This window comes from Sceloporus occidentalis, unplaced genomic scaffold (assembly GCF_023333645.1).
Source record: "Sceloporus occidentalis isolate IW3139 unplaced genomic scaffold, rSceOcc1.0.p SCAF_3, whole genome shotgun sequence".
Taxonomy (NCBI): Eukaryota; Metazoa; Chordata; class Lepidosauria; order Squamata; family Phrynosomatidae; genus Sceloporus; species Sceloporus occidentalis.
The window spans coordinates 58,015,582-58,038,061 of record NW_028316983.1 but is presented as its reverse complement, the minus strand read 5'-3'; the positions used below and the strand labels follow the sequence as shown (position 1 = coordinate 58,038,061).

Below are 22,480 nucleotides of genomic sequence, written 5' to 3'. Positions count from 1 at the left end.
TTCCACTTCTTTTCTATGAACTTGTAAAAGGGCTCCCATTCTGCCTTTATAGATTCTTCGTTTTTCTCCTTCATCCAACAAGTCATTCTGTCCATCTCTGCCATTTGGAAGACTTTCATTGTCCATTTTTCCGTAGATGGGGTCTGGCTTGACTTCCACATACTCGCGTATGTAATTCTAGCACAGGTGAGTAGGTAGAAGAGTACTTTGCCATATTGCTTTTCCAGATTTTTCCCCACCATACCTAATAAGTATATTTCAGGGAGAAATGATATTTGGATATTCAGTTCCTTAGTTATTATTTCATGTATATTCAACCAATATTGTTTAGCAGCGGCACAAGTCCACCACATATGATAGTATGTGCCTGTTACTTTCAAACATTTCCAACATTCTGGACTATTCTTTTTATACATCAAAGAAATTTTTTGTGGGGACAAGTGCCATCTATATGTCATCTTATAAATGTTCTCTTTTAACTCTTGGTTTACCGTATGTTTTAGACCCTTAGTCCAAATATTCTCCCAATTTTCGTACGCTATGTTATGGCCTACATTTTGTGCCCATTGAACCATACATTTTCATTTTCCAAGCTATAGTTATCAGTATCAGTTTCAGTCTCTCTTTCCACTTTGTTACCTTTGTCATTGTCACAGTGATCATAGACTTCTAAAAACTGAAGGTTTGAAACAAGGATTGAAACAAGCTTCTTACCCTTCACGTTTTAGTTTATTTCTTGATTTTGTGTGAGTGTTACCAAACATAGACCAGATTATTATATATTCTGCAGAAGATGGATGGATCTGAAGAAGATGAGAAGCAAGAGGAGTCAGAGGCTGTGTTGTGCAAAGACCTTGAAAAGATGATCTTCAGGTGTCATATTGCCCACAATGAAGTTATGCAGTATTTTTTTGATGCAGTTGCTTGCAATATTTGTTTACTTGACGATGCTGCTGATGTTACAGATGGAGCAGGAAGAGGGCCTTTTGAACAAGAATGTTGAGGAAAGTTATGTGCACTTTCATCATTGTAGTCCTCGTCACTTAGATCCATAAAGGATTTTTCAATATCTACAGGACACTTGTTACATACAAGAATGTGTTTTGTCATCTTAATAACAATTAGAAATGCATATTTAATCTGACAGTATTTGCAAATCACTTTTTTTCTCAGAACTTGAAATGTGATAATGCCTCCATATGTTAGAAGTTGGTCTCACCATTTTCCTGAGGGAAGTAGGAAAGAAAAATAATTTAGTGGCTAGCTTGCAAGAAAACACCAAACTATGCTTGGTGGTCAAGAAAGTAAAGAAAGATTAGTAGGAATTAAATTATTATTTACATAAAGGTTATAAAGATAAATTAATGTAGCTAAAATATGCTTGAATTTTCTGAAAACAGATAAATTTAAATTCTTACTTTTTAAAATTAAGTATATGTTCACATCCTTTTTATTGCGGTACTTCCTTCCGGTGCTTTGCAGCCTAGTGAAGAGAACAGAACAGAACCAAACAGACTCACTCACAAAACGAAAGTGAAACAAAAACAAAAGTGAAACCTTTTTCTTCTCTCATGACAATAGCAGTGGCCCCTAAAGGAAGAAATGCATCTTGCTCTTGCATTGGTAAATGGTAAACTAGGACTTGCTTGTCCTCACTCAGTGTACAGAGATTAGAATAATCTGGTATTGTACATAGTTTTTAAAATGATTTGGCAAATATATGAACACCATGTCATAAAGATTTTATTCATTAATTCTAAAATAAAACATTCCATAATCTATTTTCTTCCTTTGTTCAATTTTTAGTTTTTTTCAGAAAACAAACAAAACAAACACGACTTCAGGAAAAAATGGGAAAAACATTCTCCCCCCCCCCCCCCCCCCCGATTTTTCTTTTGAGTTTTTCCAGTCCTTCCACATCTCTAGTCTTACTGTTGAGGCAGCAATATGTAACAAACAACATTGGCTGGTGGTACATAGGTTCAGATTCCTGCAGAGTTATGATCCTCTCTGAAAAATGTAAAAACACAGTCACTGTCTCTGCCTAGCCTATCTCATAAGATGGTTGTGTAGATGAAGGGAAGGGACAGGAATGTTGCCTTCCCTTTTTGGGTAAGGTGATCGAGAGGGCGGTTGCAAACTGTCATCCAAGCAGTCTTGGATGACACCAATTATCTTGATCCATTTCAAACTGGCTTCAGGTCGGGATACAGAGTGGAGACTGCCCTGGTTGCCTTGGTTGATTATCTCCGTCTGTGCATTGACAGGGGAAGTGTGGCTCTGTTAGTGCTCTTGGACATCTCAGTGGCCTTCGATACCATAGACCATGGTATCCTGGAACGCCTGAGAGAGTTGGGAATCGCTGGCTCTGCCTTGCAGTGGCTACATTCCTACCTCTCGGGCAGATTCCAGATGGTGATGCTGGAGGACAGCTTCTCCTCTACAAGAGAGCTGACATCTGGTGTCCCTCAGGGCGCCATTCTGTCCCTCATGCTGTTTAACATTTACATGAAGCCGCAGGGTGAGATCATCCGGAGACATGGGGCGGGGTGTTATCAGTACGCTGATGACACCCAAATTTATTTCTCTGTCTCAGGCTGTTTCAGTGACCAAGGAGGGCATCTCACCCCTGAATGACTGCCTGAAGTCAGTAATGGATTGGATGAGGGAAAATACTGTAGACTTAAGCTGAATCCAAATAAAACAGAGGTACTCATGATAGGTAACGCCAATACGGGTATGGGGATAAATTTGCCAGTTCTAGATGGGGTTACACTTCCCCTGAAAGACTGTGTCCGCAGCTTGGGGGTGCTCCTGGATTCGTCGCTTCAACTGTCTTTTCAGATTGATGCAACAGCCAGGAGTGCCTGTTATCAGCTTCGGCTGATACGCCAGTTGCACCCCTACCTGGAGCAGCGGGACCTAGAAAGGGTCGTACATGCTCTAGTAACCTCTCGCCTTGATTTCTGCAATGCGCTTTACATGAGGCAACCTTTGTGCCACGTCTGGAAGCTCCAATTGATACAAAACATGGCAGCCAGACTGGTTGCTGGAAAATCCAAGTTCGACCATATTACACCTATTTTAAAATCACTACATTGGCTGCCTATTAGCTTCCGGGAACAGTACAAGGTGTTGGTTATCACCTATAAAGCCCTACATGGCCTGGGTCCAGTCTACTTGAAGGAACGCCTCCTCCCATACAATCCTTCCCATACACTCCGATCCTCCGAGAAAAACCTCTTACAATCTAGAAATGTTATAGTTAGGAGGGAGGGTTGGGTTGGGGTTTTAAGAGAGAAAAAATAAATAAAAGCCTGCCAAGTGGCATACAATCTAAAACAACAACATTACATGATCTGTCTGTTACTACTGTAGTTGTTCCTCTTCTTTTGCTTCTTCCTTCTGCCGTGAAAAGAAATGATAATAACAATAGCAACCTGTTTCAGAAAAGCTAGATATGAGAATCTGTGCATAGAAAGCTGATGAAGCACTGTCAGTTTCAACAACCTTATTATTTGCTGCAGGCGTGGAGAATGGCCAGGTGTTGCTAGTGTGTGTCCGTCCAAATATATTTTTGGCCAGTCGGTTACCAGTGCAACCATAGATTAGTAATCAAACTGTATAACCAAGTTTCCCCTTTTTAAGGAAGCCATTGTTTCCAGTTCACTTTAACTTTAATGTTTCCAAGAACCTCTATAAATACCCTTACTGAAGAAGAAGATGATGATCTTTGATAACATATATATGATGGGGGGGAGAAAAAGGAGCACAGCAGTCTGCTTTGCCACTGTGCATTTTAAAACTGTGAAGTAAATAATGAAATCCAGAGTATGGCAGTCTAGTGGACCCTTGTTATACGCTGGGGTTTGGTTCCAACATCCCCTGTGTATAACAAAATCTGTGTATGCTCAAGTCCCGTTAAATATAACGACATAGCAAAATGGTGTCCCTTATAAAAAATGGAAAATCAAGGTTTGATATTTGAAATTTATACTTTTTTTTTAATATTTTCAAACCATGGATGCTTTAATCCATGTATAAGAAATCTGTGTATAAGAAGGGCCGACTGTAATTGTAGAAGCCTAGAAAGTGTGAATTGGATGAATGGAACACTATTTGATCAGCAGTGAACACATTTTTCATTTCATTTTCATCCATTTCAGGAATATAGCTGGCATTTCCTTCTTGAACCTGGCACTTCCCAAATTCCTTGGGACTGCACCTCTCATCATCCCTAGCTAACTTAGCCAATGGCTATAGTTGCTGTGGAGGATGAGAATTGTAGTTTGAAGAGTGCCTGGTAAGGAAAAGATGTTTGTGAAAGGATACACAAATTACTGTTACAAAATGATGAACACAGTTAAAATAAAACCATTGATTTCAATGAGGCTTACTTCCAAGTAAATGTAAATTTTTGAATGGATGCCATACTGAAGATGGACCAAGCTTGTTTTCTGCTGCTCTAGAGAGTAGGGCATGGAGCAATGAATGCAAAGTACAGGGAAAGAGATTCCACCTAAACATTAGAAGAACTTCCTGACAGTAAGAGCTGTTTGACAGGAAACATACTCCCACAGCGTGTAGTGGAGTCTTTTTTGGAGGTTTTTAAATAGAGGCTGGATGGCCACTGTCAGGGATGCTTTTATTGTGAGTTCCTGCATGGCAGGGTGTTGGACTGGATGGCCCTAGATGTCTCTTCCAGCTCTATGATTCTAGGATGCAAGAGCTATATAAAGCAGTGTTTCATAAGAAGAGCCTCCCAACAGAAAGAGACAAAGTAATAAACAGCTAGGATATGAATGGGCAGATTGTTCCATGCCTTTTCAGTCTTGCCTTTCATTTCATGTTTGAAAATATTATTTGAATTTTATGCATGTTTGTGAATGAGGGAGTCTTTGCAACTGTTTGGCATCCACTTGTCATGTGACTTGCACTTAAAACACTCAACATAAAATGCTTGAGTTCCTTCTGTCCCCCTCCAGTAATTGATGTTAGCCAAATGCAAATTCTTTATATCTTTTGCAAAGTATTTTATATACTTTTTCAGAGTATTAAAATATTTCTAGCATGCATGGCTTCTAAGCTTATGCAAGTTTCATCAGAACTCATAAACAATCTAATGAAAACTATAGCATTTCCCCTGTTTATGTCCAACATCTTGAATAAATTTGTCTGACACTCATTTCTTCAGTAATTCTGCAGAACACTGTGTGGAATGTATAATGTGTGACCTTCCAGATGTTGCAGGACAGCAATTTCCAACAACTGTAGCCAGCATGGTCAGGGGTCAGGAGACAATGGAATTGTGGTTTAAACATCTGGAGGGTGACACATGCCTTATCTGTACAGTAAAGATGTTTGTTACCTATGTCACTCTTTTGTGAGCAAAGTCCAAGAATAACAACTCTGCCCTTACTTGCAGTAGGATGACAGTTTGTATTGTGAATAGAGAAGAAGATGGGAAGAATGCCCATGGACATTCTGATATTAAATTGTTGGTATAAGTGTGTGGATTTGAGTTCCAGCATTTGATAGAATATGTATTGAATACAAAGCTACAGCTGAAGGCAATGCAACACCAGCTCATAAACAAGCAGAACTGTCACTGGGCTGTCATCCCTTTTTCTTTAACCTTTAGTGGCAGGACTGATGCCAGAACCTCAGTCTCCTGTTGATTGTAAAATTATAAGAAAATTAAATTGGGATTCTACAGTCACTGGTTTTTTGAGTCCTCATACATGATGAAAAGTAATTACTTGAATGTTGTAGGTTTAGTGTGTAATTTGATATTTTTGGAAATAACTATATAGAGTTAAGCCAACTTATCAAAAGAGGATGCAGGCTGTATGGTTCTCCAGAGATTTTCATTTAGGCTAGATGTTAATAGGCGAGGCAGTGTGATGTAGTGGTTTAAATGTTGGATGAGGATTTTAGAGACCAGGGTTGAAATCCCTACTCAGCTGTGGAAACCCACTGGGTGACTTTGGGCAATTCACACCCTCTCAGCCTCAGAGGAAGGCAAAGTCAAGCCCCCTCTGAACAAATCTTGCCAAGAAAACTTTGTGATAGTTCATTGTAGGGTCACCATAAATTGAAAATGACCTGAAGGCATACAGAACAACAAGGTGCTAAATAAAGCAGGGCTGGAATAAAGAAGAAAAATGCTGGCTGATATTGAAACCATGGAGTCTGCCTTTAGTCACAGTCTTAAGATGAACTGTGGAAGAATGGTTAGGAGTTGCACATAAATTTTTTCCCAGGATGGCTGGGTTGGAGACACATTTTAAGAAAAATTGTTATATCTGCACTGAAAGCCAAAAATATCTTTCTGCTCTGCACTTTTTCCCAAGTGTCTCACTTGAAAGCTCCAGTTTTTGGCAGATTAACAGAAAATTGGTATTCTAGAATACTGTATGTAATACTGTTAGTAATACACAGGACAGTCTCATACTGTATACTGTAAGACACATTCCACTGGTTCAATAGGTTTCTGTATTCTTGTATATGTTCTGCATGAGAGGACAGAAGAAAACAGATTAGGTTTAATGAAGGGAAACATACTTGCAGCTTGTCATGCCCCTCCTTGAGAGTTTGGCTTCTGAGACTGAAGCAGACCCCCCCCCCCATCAGGTCCCCCCTTGAGAGTCCAGCTTCTGAAGAGGAAGCTGAATTACCACAGCTGTACCTTCCTCCAACTCAGTCTGACAGCCACTTGAATGATCCACAGGAGGAGAAGGTAGGAGAGATAATACCTCAAGAAAGGAGATGGCTGTGACATCTTAAACAGACCCTGTACACACAGCAGGGTAACACCTGCCAGTAGGGTGGGACTGAGTAGAATGCTTTATAAGGTGGCTGGGGCTTTTCCCTTTGCGACTGCTGAATTTCTTTCTGTAGCCTGCATTTACAGCAAGACCTGACTGAGATTTAAAACCCTGAACTGTTTCTTGACTTTGTTATCTGCTCATGTGGACTGTACCTAAGATTTGCAACTCGCAACCCTGGGCTGTTAGTTGTTGGATTCTGCTTGCTCCTTTGGCTTCTCAACTCAACTCAACTAACACCATGCCTGCTAGTGTAGTGTGAGAATAGGACACAGCTCTTCTGGAAACAGTATCCATGATGGAACAAATTATGGAGTATACCAGAACCAACTATATGCCACCTCCACATTAAGGGGAGCCAATGAACTGACATGCATGGAGAACCAGCACCAGCTTGCCTTCATCACTGCAAGTAGCGATACGCCGTAACTGGGTGTTGTATTATATCAGGGTGGGGAAAGTGTGGCCTGTGGGTTGTATGCAGGAAGCCCCTGGGGCTCCATTTTGCAATACCCTCAAGCTCCACAGGAGACCCCAAGCCCCCAGACCCACTTCTCAAATGTACATTTACACAGTCATCTTTTTACATAGCACAAAACCATTGCAAAAATCTGGTTGTTACAAAATACATCCAGAATACCCCAAAGCTTTCTAAATACATTTACAAATCCCTCAGATTTCAGTCTGGTCATATATATTGAAGAAGCATATACTATAGCCCATACTTTGCTATTTCCATTCCCTGGGAAAGAGTGTACAGGCTTTTTTGAGAGGTCAAGTTTCTATACCCTTATCAGTTTTATAGAATTGGGACTATTGGGACATATTCCATGGAAGAGTGAGAAAAGAAGCACCGCATTCATTACACAGCTGCTAAATGTAGACTAGTCTTACGTATTGTTGTGTATGTTCAACCCAACCTGTTCCTCTTATTGGGGAGGGAAATGTTCTTGTGGTTGAATGTCCTTGTGGTTGCTATCCTGCAGATTATTTGAAAGAAGTTCAGTTTGACTTTAGTGTGATTGGTGCATACTTGTGATGCATACTATCATCTTGCTTGTGTGCATTTTTTTTTAATTTTAATTCAGTGGGACTTGCTTTCTGTAGGATTTACTGCTCCCTTGAGCATAGGAGTGCAGCCTTAGTAGTTCTTGAACTATGTATAAAATGGCTGGGTTGCGATAGCATAGCTTTTATTTGATCCCTTACAGGGTGTTTTGACTGAGGCCTGAAGCAAATTATCAACTCACTTCCACCCCTTTCATGTCAGAAAGTTATGTAAAAAGTGGATCTCATAGCCGTTTATACCTGCATGAAATATTCAGTTGCTATGACAGTAAATATTCAGATACTTTCAAATATAAACTGGATGGGCTTGGGACCCAGCATGGTGTTGTGATTTGAGCACTGGCCTATCATTCTGAAGACCAGGCTTCAAATACCCACTCAGCCATGGAAACCCACTGAGTGACCTTGAGCAAGCCACACTCTCTCAGCCTCCGATGAAGGCAAGGGACTCCCCCTCCCAACAAATCTTGGCAAGAAAACTCCATGATAGATAGACTTCTAGGGTCACTAGAAGTCAGAAAGTCCTGTGATATTATGTGCTTTTTTTCTTTAAGTATTATTGTTTTCTGATGTTCTTAGATTTTTCAAATAGCTGTAGCTTCATTCTTTGCTGTTTTTAATTTATTATTTTATTATTTTGATTTGGATTCTGGATTTTGTGTTTTTATTGCACATTACTCTATTAACTGTAGAGCAAATGTTGTTGCTTACTATTGGCACCATAACATTCCCCCTCTTGCTGCTCAAGCCAGTTGATTTTGCTGCTCTCTTCACACTTTTACATGCCACAAAATTCCTCCCAAGCATTTGTCAAGCTTGATGATAATGATGGCGGATGTGCAGAGAAGGCCTGGGAGCCTCCTTGCCACCAAATGTTTTCTTCAGAACAAAAGATGCAAGGCAAACATTTAAATGAGCGAATCTGTGCATAACAATGAAATTGGTAGGTATTGTGTGTGAAAGGCTATCTAGGTCTGCAGCAATAGGTTTGGTTTTCAACAGAACCATACTCTCCAACTGTCCCAGTTTAACAGGGTCAGTCCTAGTTAATCTGCTGACCTCCCACTTTTTCAGCTGATTTTAAGATGTCCCAGTTTCTCTCTCTTTCTTTCCTCCACTTTCTGCCTTCATTTTACTTCAGTTTCTGCAAACTGAATTCAAAGTGCAAAGCTACTCAGTTAAATCAGCAGGGGGAAGAGAAGAATAAAGAACACAATCCTGCCTTTCTCAGGATGCACCAGCAAAGGAAACATGTTGCAGCCTTTCCTGTGTTGTGTGCTCTTCTCTGTTAATAAATTTTACCATCTCAACCACACTCTTATGCTGCTTGGCCACATGTGTCCCAGCTTCCAACTGTGAAATGTTGTGGGTATTCAGAAATTCTTTCTTTGGGTATTTTGAAAAGCATGTTAGATTATCACACCAGTGTTTATTCCCATGCTGGGGACAGGATGCAAATGCACAGGTACAGATTCTATTGCACAGTTCTGTCTCCAGGCTTCTCCAAGACCTTTTAAAGAACGGAAAAATCCTGTTCTTTAAAATATCTGGGAGAAGCCTGGATTGGGTATGGGATGAGTATTGCCTGGGGACAGAACTGTGCGGTAGAATCCATCCCTGTGTGTTTATATCTTGGGCCTAGCACGGGGATAAAACCAGTGCGATAATCTCCTACATTAATGTTTGCTCAGCAAAGCAGGAAATGGACCTTCTGGGCCTTCTTTGAAGCACAGTCTCCCACTATCAGGATGAAGATACTGAGCTACTAGAGAGCCACCCAAAAAGTAAACCTGTCCCTCTGTTTATATGCTGTATGGCAAGATGTAACTGTTTTAATACAGCACTCCTTTGATCCCACAAGAGGAAAAAGGCATTTGCATCTGAGTCACCAGATTTGTGCCAAACAATTCCACCAGTTAACAGCTATTAAATCATCTCGATGGGATTCAGAAACCAGATGGGATAGTGTGCCAAGTGAAAACCTTTTTCTGTGTTACCAGGATGCAAATAAATAGCAAGAAAATATTCAGCTTCCAAAAGTCAGGGAGACTTTGCAGAAACAGTCTGCTGTTAGACAGTGGGAAAGAATGGCTCTTTTCTAATACTGAATCTTTTTCAATACTGAATCTGAAACAAGTATGTAATTGGGAGACCAAACCAATGCTAATCTTGAATAACTGTGGCTGCCACACCATCCAGGTGAAGCTGACTGCTTTTAAACCCTGTTGATTTCAGTACGCAGCATACAGTGTTTTGGCAGCTGATCTTTCTTCCTTTCTTTACTTCTGATCTGACTGTGATTTTCAGGAATAGTTTTCAAGTTCATAAGCAAAAGCATGACATTTGGCATCTTGGTAACCTGCACATGCTGTCTTCCCATCCCAGTTTTCTCCTGTGGATAATGGACTTCAGTGCCCTATTACAGAGGCAGTCTTTATTGGAAAGTGCTGTAATAGCTTTCTGTCATTGAGAAAAGGACACAAATAATTCATACTGTAACCATAAATTAGCAGATGTGCTCAATTTTCTAACTATCTCCATTGCTTTCTCAGTCAGATGGACTCTCATTCTGATGGGCTGTTATGAGGTTGTCAGCTTTCCAGGAGAGGGCAGAAAAGTATAATTACAGGATGACAAAAATCCTTCTTTTGTGTAATGCACAATTGATCCAGCTTCAGTAGGGATACCTTACTTGCGATGATGGGAAGAGCAATGTTACAAACTTCTTATTCTGTGTGTGTGTGAGTGTGTGTATAATGACTGTAAAGCAATATCAAAGGGCATTGAACCCCAGTGTGCTCTGAAAATTGAAGGAGGCTAAATGAGAATCTTGTTAAGAATTATTCTTCTAGACCTTGGAATTGACTAGTTACTTGCAATTAATTCCCTTTTCCAACAATGAAAGTATGCCTAAGTTACATTATTATGAGTAGTCAAGAGATACTTTCATTTGTTTTGAAGTGTAAACTTTTATAGTTAATGGGGTGTTGGATCATTAGATGGTTGGAACAATAGATGATGGATAAGAAGAATACATGTTTGAAGTGCTGACTTGTGCTCTGCCTCATGATGTCTTGTGACATGAAAATGATACATGGTTTCATTTAAAAATTATTTTTAGTCACTTTTGATAAACAGGAGAGGAAACCTATAGAAGAGCAAAAAGTCACTTCTATGAAAAGTAGTTTTTAACAATGATTAACTACTTTTGACAGTTTTGGAACTGTGATGATAATTAATTACTTTTAAAATTAGGAGAGACAGTATGTATAGTGGTTTGAATATTGGAATAGAACTCTGGGAGATCAGTGTTTGAATCCCACTCTGTGGGAAACCCACAGGGTAATACTGGGCAAGTGATATTCTCTCATCCTTAGAAGAAAGGAAGGATAGGATTATTGTAAGCTGAGCCAACTGAAAAACACATAAGAACAGTAGCTTTTAAAATTAACTTTCCTTTATGCAGCCTGTGTATGGTGAAAAAAACATTCATTTAAACATAGCTATGTAAAGAAGACCTATCAAATATGCATACCAGTTGCTACAGGCAGGGAGAGTAGCAGTGTAAGGTCTGTTTAGTCTGCAACTGAGTTTATGCTGTGCTGGTACTTTCCAAGTGTTCTGAAAGTTTTGATTGAGGACATTATAAACAATTTCTCATAACTGCTTTGAAATCTCTTTTTGTTTGCAAATATATAACACATAGACACATACATATCTTCAACAAAACTGTCCTTGTCCCTTTCATGGTTATTAAAAAAAGGTATCTCAAAAATCCATGAACTGAATGTTTAAGTAAACAAAGAGTCTAGTATTGTTTGGTTTTTTGTGAACTCAAAGATTCATTTTCTTCAAGCTCTAAACAGTTACTCAATCTGGCAAATTAGGAGTCTGCATAAATATAGGAAGGGGTAGAAATTGTCCAGGGGTCCATGTTTATACCAGACAGATGTTGTCTGTCCACTTTGGCTTTGCTTTTGGAGGGAGATGGCAAGTGCAGTTGTGGCTCATAGTCTATCAGAGTACCATATATACAGTACTTGACTATAAATCGTGAAATCTATTCTCCAAAATGGACCCCAAAATCCTGAATTGAATTATATACAGGGCAATTTGATAATACTGCTTATAAAGCTCCTAAAAGAAGTGTGCACCCTTCCTTTGTAGCCAGTGATTTTTAAACAGCTACTGAGGAAAGGGGGGGGGGGAGAGAGAGAGCTTACCTCCCTGTCTGAGTTCCCACACATGCTCCTCTTTGTGTGTGTGTGTTCTACCTCAGCCTTCCCTCGTAGCCAGAGATCTTTAAACAGCTACTGAAGCTGGGACAGAGAGTACCTTTGACGTATTCACGGGTCATATCATAATCCACAATTTTGGCCCCTAAATTTGCCCTCGACTTATACATGAGGTTGACTTATAGCCGAGTATATGCAGTAAGTAAAACCGAATTTAGTGGGACTTACTTTAGTGCAGAGAAAAATTGATTATACAGTTGATAGATCTGAGACCAAAACTGCTCTTTAAAAACTGTTCAGAAATTATTGTCACATTCTTTGCAAAAGCGGATTTAACATGGTCATTTAAAAAAACTGTATTCTGTTATCCTTTTAAAACTTTAGGATCAATCATTTCCATAATTCATTACAACTGAATTCTGTTTTGCCATTTTAGGGGTGAGGAAGAACCACCTTAAAGTTGTCTGCACAGAGGAAATACTTCTGTAATATAAAAAATAAAGTACAGTATATACAGTTGACCCTTCGTATCCACAGGGATTCCATTCTGGACCACCCCCACCCCAGGGATGACCAAAAAAAAAAAAAAAAAAAAAAAAAAAAAGCACAGGACCTCATGTCCTGTTCTTCCCAAAATATTGTCAGATTCTAGCTCCCATCATGGTTGATGGGAATTATCCAGCAAAATCTTGAGGGCCACCAATTCTCCACCCCAGGGTTACATAGTGGTATTCTCAGTATGATAAATCACAGAGGGGCCTATTATGCTAGGCAGCATATGTTTCAACTATCTTCTGTAGTACTACCTGGTTTTGGTCTATTAAGATGGCAACCTTGTGGATATGTTACCATCTCATTGGCAAGTTGAACAAGTGGGATGAACAAACAGATCGACTGACTAGAATGCAGAAATTGTTTTACTGTTGTTCTGCCAAGTCTTACACATGCAGACCTAAGAAGAAAACTGAAAGGAACGGAAGTGGATGTTAGCTTGAGAGTCAAGCTTGTGCTTTCCAAGGAAATAGAGAGATGATCCAGTTCTTTAAGCCTTCTTATCCAGATCTGCCTGTTTCCTCTGGTTTTCACTTAATTGTTTCATTTTCTCCACACCCACTTTCTGTACATTGCAATGTTATCTAAAGGTTGCACATCAGATAGCTGAAGGATAGAATGTCAGATTCAATGCTCCTTTAGTCTGTCACTGCAGTTTGAAAGGCCTGAGGTTTGTAATGAAATGTCAAAGGCATTTTTGCAGCACATGGAAACCAGATGTGCTGGAAGATGGACTTTGGGAAGAGGAGGGCAACTTAAGTGTATATTTAATCTGTTTGGTCAAATGAATGAGTAACACATTTAATAGACTATTACTACTGAATGGCACTATGATGTACATACTTGTTATCTAGTCATTGTTGATAGCCACATTGAATTTACCCAGGGTTACTGTTTCCCCTCCTAATTGAGTGTTTCCTCTCAGATAAGTGAGTCTTCCTTGAAGTCAGTGACCAGACATTACCAACTTGCTGATATATCAGGGTCTGAGAAAATAGATCCCTGTTTTTAAGTATAGATCACTTATGATAGAAATAATACTGTCATGTTGTCAACGCTTATTCATTGGGTAGAAGACCTGTATTACTGAAGCATGATAAGTTTACTTTGACATGCTTAATGATGTGAATTTATCAGTAAACATTCATGACTTAGAAATCTTCTATCTCTGATACCTGAGATGAGACACTTTTGTCTTTGGTAAACATATTTCACAGGAAACAAGAGAAACCTTAGGGATCTTCACAAGGTTGGTCATCCAGCCTGTAAGGAACTTGTAAGGTTATTTATTACTCATACACATGAAAAATACTGTGCAAAACAATCTCATCTGCTGACACAGCCTCATCTCAGCTTTGCAACAGAGGTGAAATCAAGCATTAAAATTCTAAATTGACATTGAAACAGATGTATGGCCTGAAACTCAGGGAAAAAAACATTGGGTCATCTTCTGTCTCTCCTGGTATTTATTTCTTTTCTTGGATAAGATATAATTCATGACTTAAAATAATTTAGGCATTGTCAAACAACTAGTCTTTCAGTAGAAATAGCTAACGGTGCAATCCTGACTAGCTCAAATGGCCAAAGGCTAGCTGAGAAGACATCCAAACCTCTCTTAGCCTAGAGGTGTCAAAATTACTTAAGACTACCTTCAGTGCCCTAAATTTCTACAGTATTGTGACTGTGACCCAAGGATGGAGGGAATTTGGATCTAGGATAAATCAGCTCCTCTCTCACCCTATCCTTTCTCACCGCTCTTGTGGTTCCTCTGCCAGCAGATCTTAGCCAGCAGAGCACATCTTCTAGCACATTACTTCTGAATGGCTTCAGGATTCTACTGCTCTGTTTTATAGTCAAGCATCTAGAAGGGGAGAACAATAATACTGTTTGTATCCAGTATGAATCCCTTGCAGATTTCAGCATTTAATCCTTTAATCAGTGCAACATGCCTGATCCAGAAATCTACATTTAAAATATAATTTTTCAAGCAGATTGTTTACTCTTTTTCTCTTTCTTATTCTATAGGCTGTTCAGTATTAAACCGGGACTAAAACAAGAATATTAAGATAAACACCTGGAACCACAATATTAAGGTAAGACAATATATTCCTTATAGGCAATTTGTATAATAAGAAAACATTAATTAGGACAGATATATATATAGAATTTTTTTGATTTGGAAGAATCCTCTTTTCTCACAGGGTTGAGATTCCTACTTGATAAATTTTGTTGTACATCTCTGATGTACTACTTCATGCCTCTCTAGAAGACCTTGTGTTATTTATGTATGTAGTCTGTGCCTAATTACTGTATATATTCATGTATAAATTTAGACATGTTAGTTTTAAAACCACACAAAAAACCTGGCTTGACTTATCCATGGGTCAGTGTAATTACTGTACTTTAACTCTTATATAAAAAAAGGAGCCATCCCCTTCTTTGATTAGAATGGAGTAGAGAAAGGCAAGAGTTTAATCTGTCTGAGGAGCACTTAAAAGAAGCAACATCCCCTTCTATGCTATCTTCCACAACACCATTTCTGAGCTTTTTGAATTCCTAGGCGGGAAAATGACAATCATAGCAGCTCTTTGGCATGTCACTTCAAAGGAATTCTGTTTGGAGTCAGTCTTTTCAGTTTTGGGGCTTTGGAGGATTTAAATAAGATATTTGTTTATGTTTGTTAGCTTTTCTGGGTGGCTGGCTGGGCCTGCATATTGCCATTCAATATGCTTCAGCCACAAACTGGCAGGAAGAAACAGGAGACGTGATGTGATTATTAATGGTTCAGTTTTCAGGTAATAGCAATAACAACAACAATAACAAATCTTTAGTCTTGGGAGGGATTATTGACAACAAAATATATTTAAGGAGAGTCCCTGGTAAAGAAAAGGTTAAGAATTACTGTCTTAGATAAATGATCACTCAGATCAAAGACTTTGTAGATCCTCATTTCAAAAACAATTTTCTTGAACAGTTGTACCCTCTTTTGAAGAGACTAGAGAGATTGAATTGTGTACTCACTTTGTAACAGATGAGGGAGGTGGGAGAGATGTGCTTCAGCTGATGAAATATGACTTTCTGCTCTATTCAGATGTCTTTGCCATGTAATGCCCAGGACTTGTATGTGAGATGCTCCATCATTCATACCTGAAGAAGATGACAAATACCAAATTAATCATACATTGGTCATCATTATAGTGTTCTATTGTTCTAAGTAAATGAGATCATTTTAACAGAAGATTGGAAACAAAACTGAAAAATGTTGTATCACTAGTACAACAATGGTTTAATATTTTCAGCTGGTGTGCTACCACTCCTGGGCCTATATAAGCTGCTTATTTAAAATGGAATTCATTTAATGAAATCCAGTATACTGATCACTAGAAGTTTGCTCATGATGATGGTCATACAAAATCCCCATGATTTTTGTTAACCAGTGATGCTGGCAGATAGTGTCACTTTGGTGAAGAGGAGGCCTACCTGACTTCTCCCAGCTTCTTTAGAGCCATATGCTTCCTTAGTTTTTTGTGGGGATTTTGGGCTATGTGGCCGTGTTCTGGAAGTGTTTATTCCTGATGTTGTGCTAGCATCTGTGGTTGGCATCTTCAGAGAATGCATTCTCTGAAAATACCAGCCACAGATGCTGGTGAAACGTGAAGAATAAACTTTTCCAGAACATGGCCACATAGCCCAAAACCCCACCAAAAACTATAGATTCCAGCTGTGGAAGCCTTTGATGTCACATATGCTTCCTGTTGCTGCTCCTCCTTTTCAGCAAGAGGAGCATAGAAGTAGACAAAGGGCTAGGATTTGCAAATGTAGTGAGAGGCCTAGGCAGCGGATTGTTATAAATTTCACAAATTCTTCAAAACTGAACTGAAATGAACCAGAATTCTCTTCCCATTTGCACTGGCCAAATTTAATAGGTACAGCTGTTCTTAGTTTGAAGAAACATGTTGTAGATCCTTGCCTTTTAGGTGCTCAAGTTCAGAGGGCTTTTTTGTGGCAAGAAGCAGTCCTAATTTAGCACTGTGCTAAACACTAAAGTGCATAGGGATTCATATGCAGAATTTAATAATAATAATAATAATAAATTTTATTTGTATGCCGCCCTTCCTTCGATCAGGGCGGCTCACAGCGGTAAAAGCAAACAATTTCAAAAACAGCTCATATAAAAATTACAATAAAAAATACAATAAAAACATCCAATACACAATTATACAGCTCAAATCCTATAACAGAGGGGAAAAAAAATTAAAAAAGCCCCATGACCCAACCTCTAGGCCACGAAAAGAGGAGGGAGGCCCGCAGGATATCTATTCAGGGAATGCCTGTTGAAATAGGAAGGTTTTTAAGTCCTTCCTAAATTGGGCCAGGGTGGTAGACGAGCGGAGCTCAATGGGCAGCGCATTCCAAAGGGCTGGGGCAGCTGTGGAGAACGTCCTCCGCGAAGTGGAGGCTAACCTAGCCCCAGGCACCTTCAATAGCTGCTGCCCAGTCGATCTGAGGGTGCGAGGCGGAATATACGGGGAGAGGCGGTCCTTTAGGTATCCTGGGCCCAAGCCATTTAGGGCTTTATAGGTAATTACCAACGCCTTATATTGAGCTCGGAAACAGATGGGCAGCCAATGGAGGTCCTTTAAGACCGGTGTTATATGGCTGGTCCTGGGAACACCAGTGACCAGCCGGGCTGCCATGTTCTGCACCATCTGCAGTTTCCGGGTTTGGTATAAGGGTTGCCCCATGTAGAGTGCGTTGCAGAAGTCCAATCTCGAAGTTACCAGAGCGTGTACAACAGTTTCTAGATCCCTCTGGGCCAGGTATGGGCGCAGCTGGCGGATCAGCCGAAGCTGATAACAGGTGCTCTTGACCGTCGCGTTCACCTGAGCAGTCAGGTGAAGCGACGAATCAAGGAGCACCCCCAGACTGCGCACAGAGTCCTTCACAGGGAGCGTGACCCCGTTCAGGACAGGTGGAACCACCGCCATTCCTGGGCCAGGGGAACCTATCACTAGTACCTCCGTTTTCTCTGGATTCAGCTTGAGTCGGTTTTCCCTCATCCAGCCCATTACTGACTCCAGACAGGCCGCGAGAGGAGAGACGCCATCCCCAGTCACTGCATCAGTCGGAGACATAGAGAAAATGATTTGGGTGTCATCAGCGTACTGATAACCCCGCGCCCCATGTCTCCGGATGATCTCTCCCAGCGGTTTCATGTAAATGTTAAATAGCATGGGAGACAGAATGGCTCCTTGAGGGACCCCAGTTTTAAGGGGCCTCTCATCGGAGCACACGTCTCCCAGCTGCACCATCTGGGACCTCCCAGAGAGGTAGGACCGGAACCACTGGAGCGCAGTGCCCCCGATTCCCACCTCTGCCAGGCGTCCCAGAAGGATACCATGGTCTATGGTATCGAAAGCCGCTGAGATGTCCAAGAGCACCAACAGGGACACGCTTCCCCCGTCGATGCCCAGACGGAGATCATCGACCAAGGCGACCATGGCCGTCTCAACCCCGTAGCCCGCCCGGAAGCCAGTTTGAAATGGGTCCAGATAATCCGTTTCATCCAAGACCGCCTGAAGCTGGATGGCAACCGCCCTCTCGATCACCTTTCCCAAAAATGGTAGCAGCGAAACTGGCCGGTAATTATTATGTACCAGGGGGTCGAGGGAGGGCTTTTTTAGGATCGGTTTTACGATGGCCAATTTAAGATCCGATGGAAATTGCCCATCCCTCAAAGATGAATTAATTATCCGGCGTAACAATAATGTTACCGCCGGTCCCGCCTGGGCCGCTAACCACGAGGGACAGGGATCAAGAGAGCAGGTCGTTTTCCGAACACTTCTGAGGATCTTGTCCACATCCTCGGTACTCACCAACTCGAACTGATCCAGTTTAACATAGTCCACGGAGGCTCTGGACGCTTCTACCCTAGGTTCTGCTATAACGTCGGCGTTCAGACTTTCGCTTATACGAGAAGTTTTATCCGCAAAAAAGTCATTAAACAAGTCACAGCAGGCCTTAGAAGGTTCAAGGATCTGGTTCGGGGTGGGAGGGAGCTGAGTTAGCTCCCTGACCACTCTGAACAACTCTGCCGGACGCGACTCAGCGGACGCAATACGAGCACCATAGAACGAATTCTTTGTTGCTCGTATTGCCTCTCCATAGTCCTTTAATAATTGGTCTAGGAGAGTCTTGTCGTCTAAGCGAAGGTGTTTGCGCCAACGGTACTCTAGCCGTCGCAGAGCTCGCTTCCTTGCCCGGAGATCTTCCGTATACCAGGGCTTACGCTTGGAAGCGGGCCTGAGAGGGCGCTTGGGAGCGATCCTGTGTATAGCCCTAGAAAGACCGGTATTCCAGATACCGGTGAGGGCGTCAACAGAGTCGCCGTCATTTCCAACCGTGAGTCCCTCTAAGGCTTCTTGGAACCTCTCAGGTTCCATCAGCCTTCGAGGGTGGACCATCCTAACAGGTCCACCACCCCCGGGGGGGATCTGGGTAGAGGCCTTGAGTTTCACCTCTACCAGGAAATGATCCGTCCATGACAGGGGGGAAACATTAACTATTTCCACCCACGGATTCTCCGCCTCCGAACAGAAGACCAAATCAAGAGTATTACCCGCACAATGCGTAGGACCCTGTATCAGCTGGGACAGGCCCATGGCCGCCATGGTCTCCATGAATTCCCGAGCCACACCGGATGGAACATAGCTGGCCGTGAGGGAGATGTTGAAGTCGCCAAGAGCTTTAAGTTAGGTACTTAAAGCTCTTGGGCTAAATTGACAAATGTATCAGTTTTTTAAAAATTCATTTAGGTGTCCCTTCCAATTATTCTTAACCCATGGGGTTGGACTGGATGGCCCTTGTGGTCTCTTCCAACTCTACGGTTCTATGATTTGTGCCAATTTTGGTGAATTTTCCTAACTGAATTGAAATTCTCATCCATCCTTATCTGAACTGAAATTCTCACTAATCTTTTAGTCTGCTTTAAATTACCCCTCCACCTTTAATCTGTGTCCCAGTAGTCTTCTGTTCAAGAGACTGATCAGGCTCACATCTGAGTTTCACAATCACCCTTCTTTGTCATTTTGCAGTTCTCCTTTAATTCCACATTGCTACTCATTCTGGAGGTGACTAGTTTCCATTCCCAAATTTGAATATAGAGAGACATTTCACACTTTGAATTTCAAAAGCTATAGATAAGAGGTAGCTTACAGAATATTTCCTCCTTCTCTTCCCTCCCCCAACCAATTGATTACAATTTGTAGATTTTGCTCCTGGGTTCAATGAATGAGGACAATGTATGTCCTTAGATATCCTCATCCTTCATCAGTCTCTTTCTGATGGTCTGCATGATCCATGGCAGCAGGCTTTTTAATCTTTCTGATTTCTAATTGGAACTGAGAAAAGTTATGGGGCTTCGTGAGAGTCTGTCCTCTGCTGCCTCGAAGCATATTTGGCTGTAGGGATTTGTTGCAGACAGCCACATTTGTCTAAGATACAGAATTTGTTCACAGCTCTGGCTGGGTTCCTGCCTTGTCTGCTCCGGTGCTGTGCAGCTGAGATGAACTGAAATGTAGCCTGTGCTCAGGTCATCATTATTTAGCATCACAAACAGAAGAGAAAAGACTGGCCCAGTTACTTGTGTTGGATTCAGCCAAATGGACACTAGAGTGTATTCCATCTGCATCCTTTCAGGGACAGTGCTTTGTTTGCATATGTTAACCTTAGACAGGGCTCCATGCTCTCAGCATCTTCAAGCAGATGAGTCTGGAAGGATGACCGAGCACCAAGAAAAATACATAAGCCTCAAGCATTCAAGAAGAGAAAGCCAGATCAGAATAGTTTTGAAAGTATTATTAAAGTGAAGCTGATCATCAATGAGAATTTTAGGTGAAGCTGCTGGCAGTGGTTGCTGGTGGCTCCAATGTCAGTGAAGTGGTGAAGTTGCTCCAGGCTTTATTCTGAACTTTAAGGAAGGCCCTATACAGACCAGCCCAAAAGGCTGGCCTGTGGGCGGAGTCAGGGCACAACATCCTGATGATGTTCCAGATGGTGCATGGCATCATGGAGCGCCTCCGGCGCTGCATCCATATGATGTAACGCCGAAGGGGCACTATACAGCCATGCTGCCACAGCTATGGCGCCCTTTGGAGGGCACAAAAAGGAACTGCTTTTTGCCCTCCAGAGGCCAGATCGGAGCCGCAGTGTGAGGTTGCTGTGGCCCCGATCCGGCCAGGAAAGTGACAGTCTGTAGAGTCCCAAAGTTATCTAGTGTCCAGAACCTACTGAGGAATAGGCTTCAACATCTTGGATGGTTCTTTTAAAGTCCAGGCTAAGACAAGATTTACTATCCCAGTGACATGGAAGCTACTGAGTGTTGCTGCCTGGTGGGTGTTGCTGCCTGTGTCGCAATAATGGCGGTGTCCTGTATACATGGGCGCCACCATTATGCATAGCGTCCGCATGTCGCACTGTGCCAGTTACATCACAAGTGCGCCAAACTAACTGACCTAACTATGGCGGTGCAAAAAAACCCCGTTTTTTCTGGGTGGTTTGCAGACTGCGCCGTCCCTCTGGAGTAAAAACAGATGCCTGAAGACTGCCGTTTTGCAGTGGTCTGTACTAGACCATGCATAGCTTTACCTATGGTATCTCACTGCTGCAAATGAGAAAGTGTTTCAATTATGTTAATTGGTTGGTTACGGGCTTACCCAGAACTGCCCACATTATACCGGTTCTAAAATCTCTCCACTGGCTGCCTATTAGTTTCAGGGCAAGATGCAAGGTGTTGGTTTTAACCTTTAAAGCCCTACTTGGCTTGGGTCCTGACTACTTGCGAGAGCGTCTCTTTCCATATAATCCACCATGTATGTTTGGTCCTCTGGGAAGAATCTGCTACAACCTAAAAAGACTAGACTTCCAGCAGTGTCCCAGAGGTCCTTCTCATCAGCCACTCCCAGGCTCTGGAATGACCTTCCGGACGAGATCCGTCAAATTATCACCTTGGAAGCCTTTAAGAAGGCTATTAAAACAGATCTCTTCTGGCAGGCCTTTACAGACTAGACCATATCTACTGACTTGCCTCCCCCCTACTTTCACCTTTAAGCCATCGTTGTGACACTGGAAGTGTCATTGATGCCATCGCTTCCGACCTCCCCCCCCCCCCCCCAGAAGATGACTCATTTCACATCCAAATCTGCCTGAAATTTTTTACTTTATTGGTCCTGGAATGTTTTAAATTTTCCATGTTTAATTTCTTTTTAGGGACTGATTAATGATTTTATGTTTTGGGGGGAGGGTTGGGGTTTGGGGTTTTTTAATTGTATTTAAATTGTATGTGATTTTATCTTTATATTCCTGTAATCCGTGTTGATTCTTTTGAGAAAATGCAGATTATAAATAAATACTATTATTATTATTATTATTTAAAGAATTTACCAAAATTCACAATTTTCTTCATATTCAGGATGGGGAAAAATAAGTTTGAAAAATCTGAATGTGGGATAAATCAAAACTGACAGATTCTCCCATCCTTACAGGAAAGATATGGGGAAAGGGGGGGATGTAAACTGTTAGCACTATAAAGAGTCAATATTCTCAACTGACCCTGTGATATTCTGAGGTATAAATGGGAACCATTCATCCCAAACTGTGGGTCTCTTGTTTGTGTAGGAGGTGCATTAAAATTACAGATTCTTTTTCCTTATTCCTTGGATGCAGATTTGTTGTAAACACACACAGTGAAGAGGTGAAAATCCACTATTAAATTCTGTAACCCCCATGAACCTTTCTTGA

General features: G+C 41.3%; 1 protein-coding gene across 12 annotated transcripts in view; it reads left to right on the top strand.

The window, feature by feature from the left end:
• The window catches only part of NFASC (neurofascin), a 273,535-nt gene that overhangs the window by 61,189 nt on the left and 189,866 nt on the right, over window positions 1-22,480 (top strand). For all 12 annotated transcript variants that reach the window (XM_089514565.1, XM_089514555.1, XM_089514553.1 and 9 more), the window contains exon 2: window positions 14,708-14,775. The gene's annotated coding sequence lies outside the window, so the exon portion shown is untranslated. The remainder of the gene's footprint in view (window positions 1-14,707; window positions 14,776-22,480) is intronic.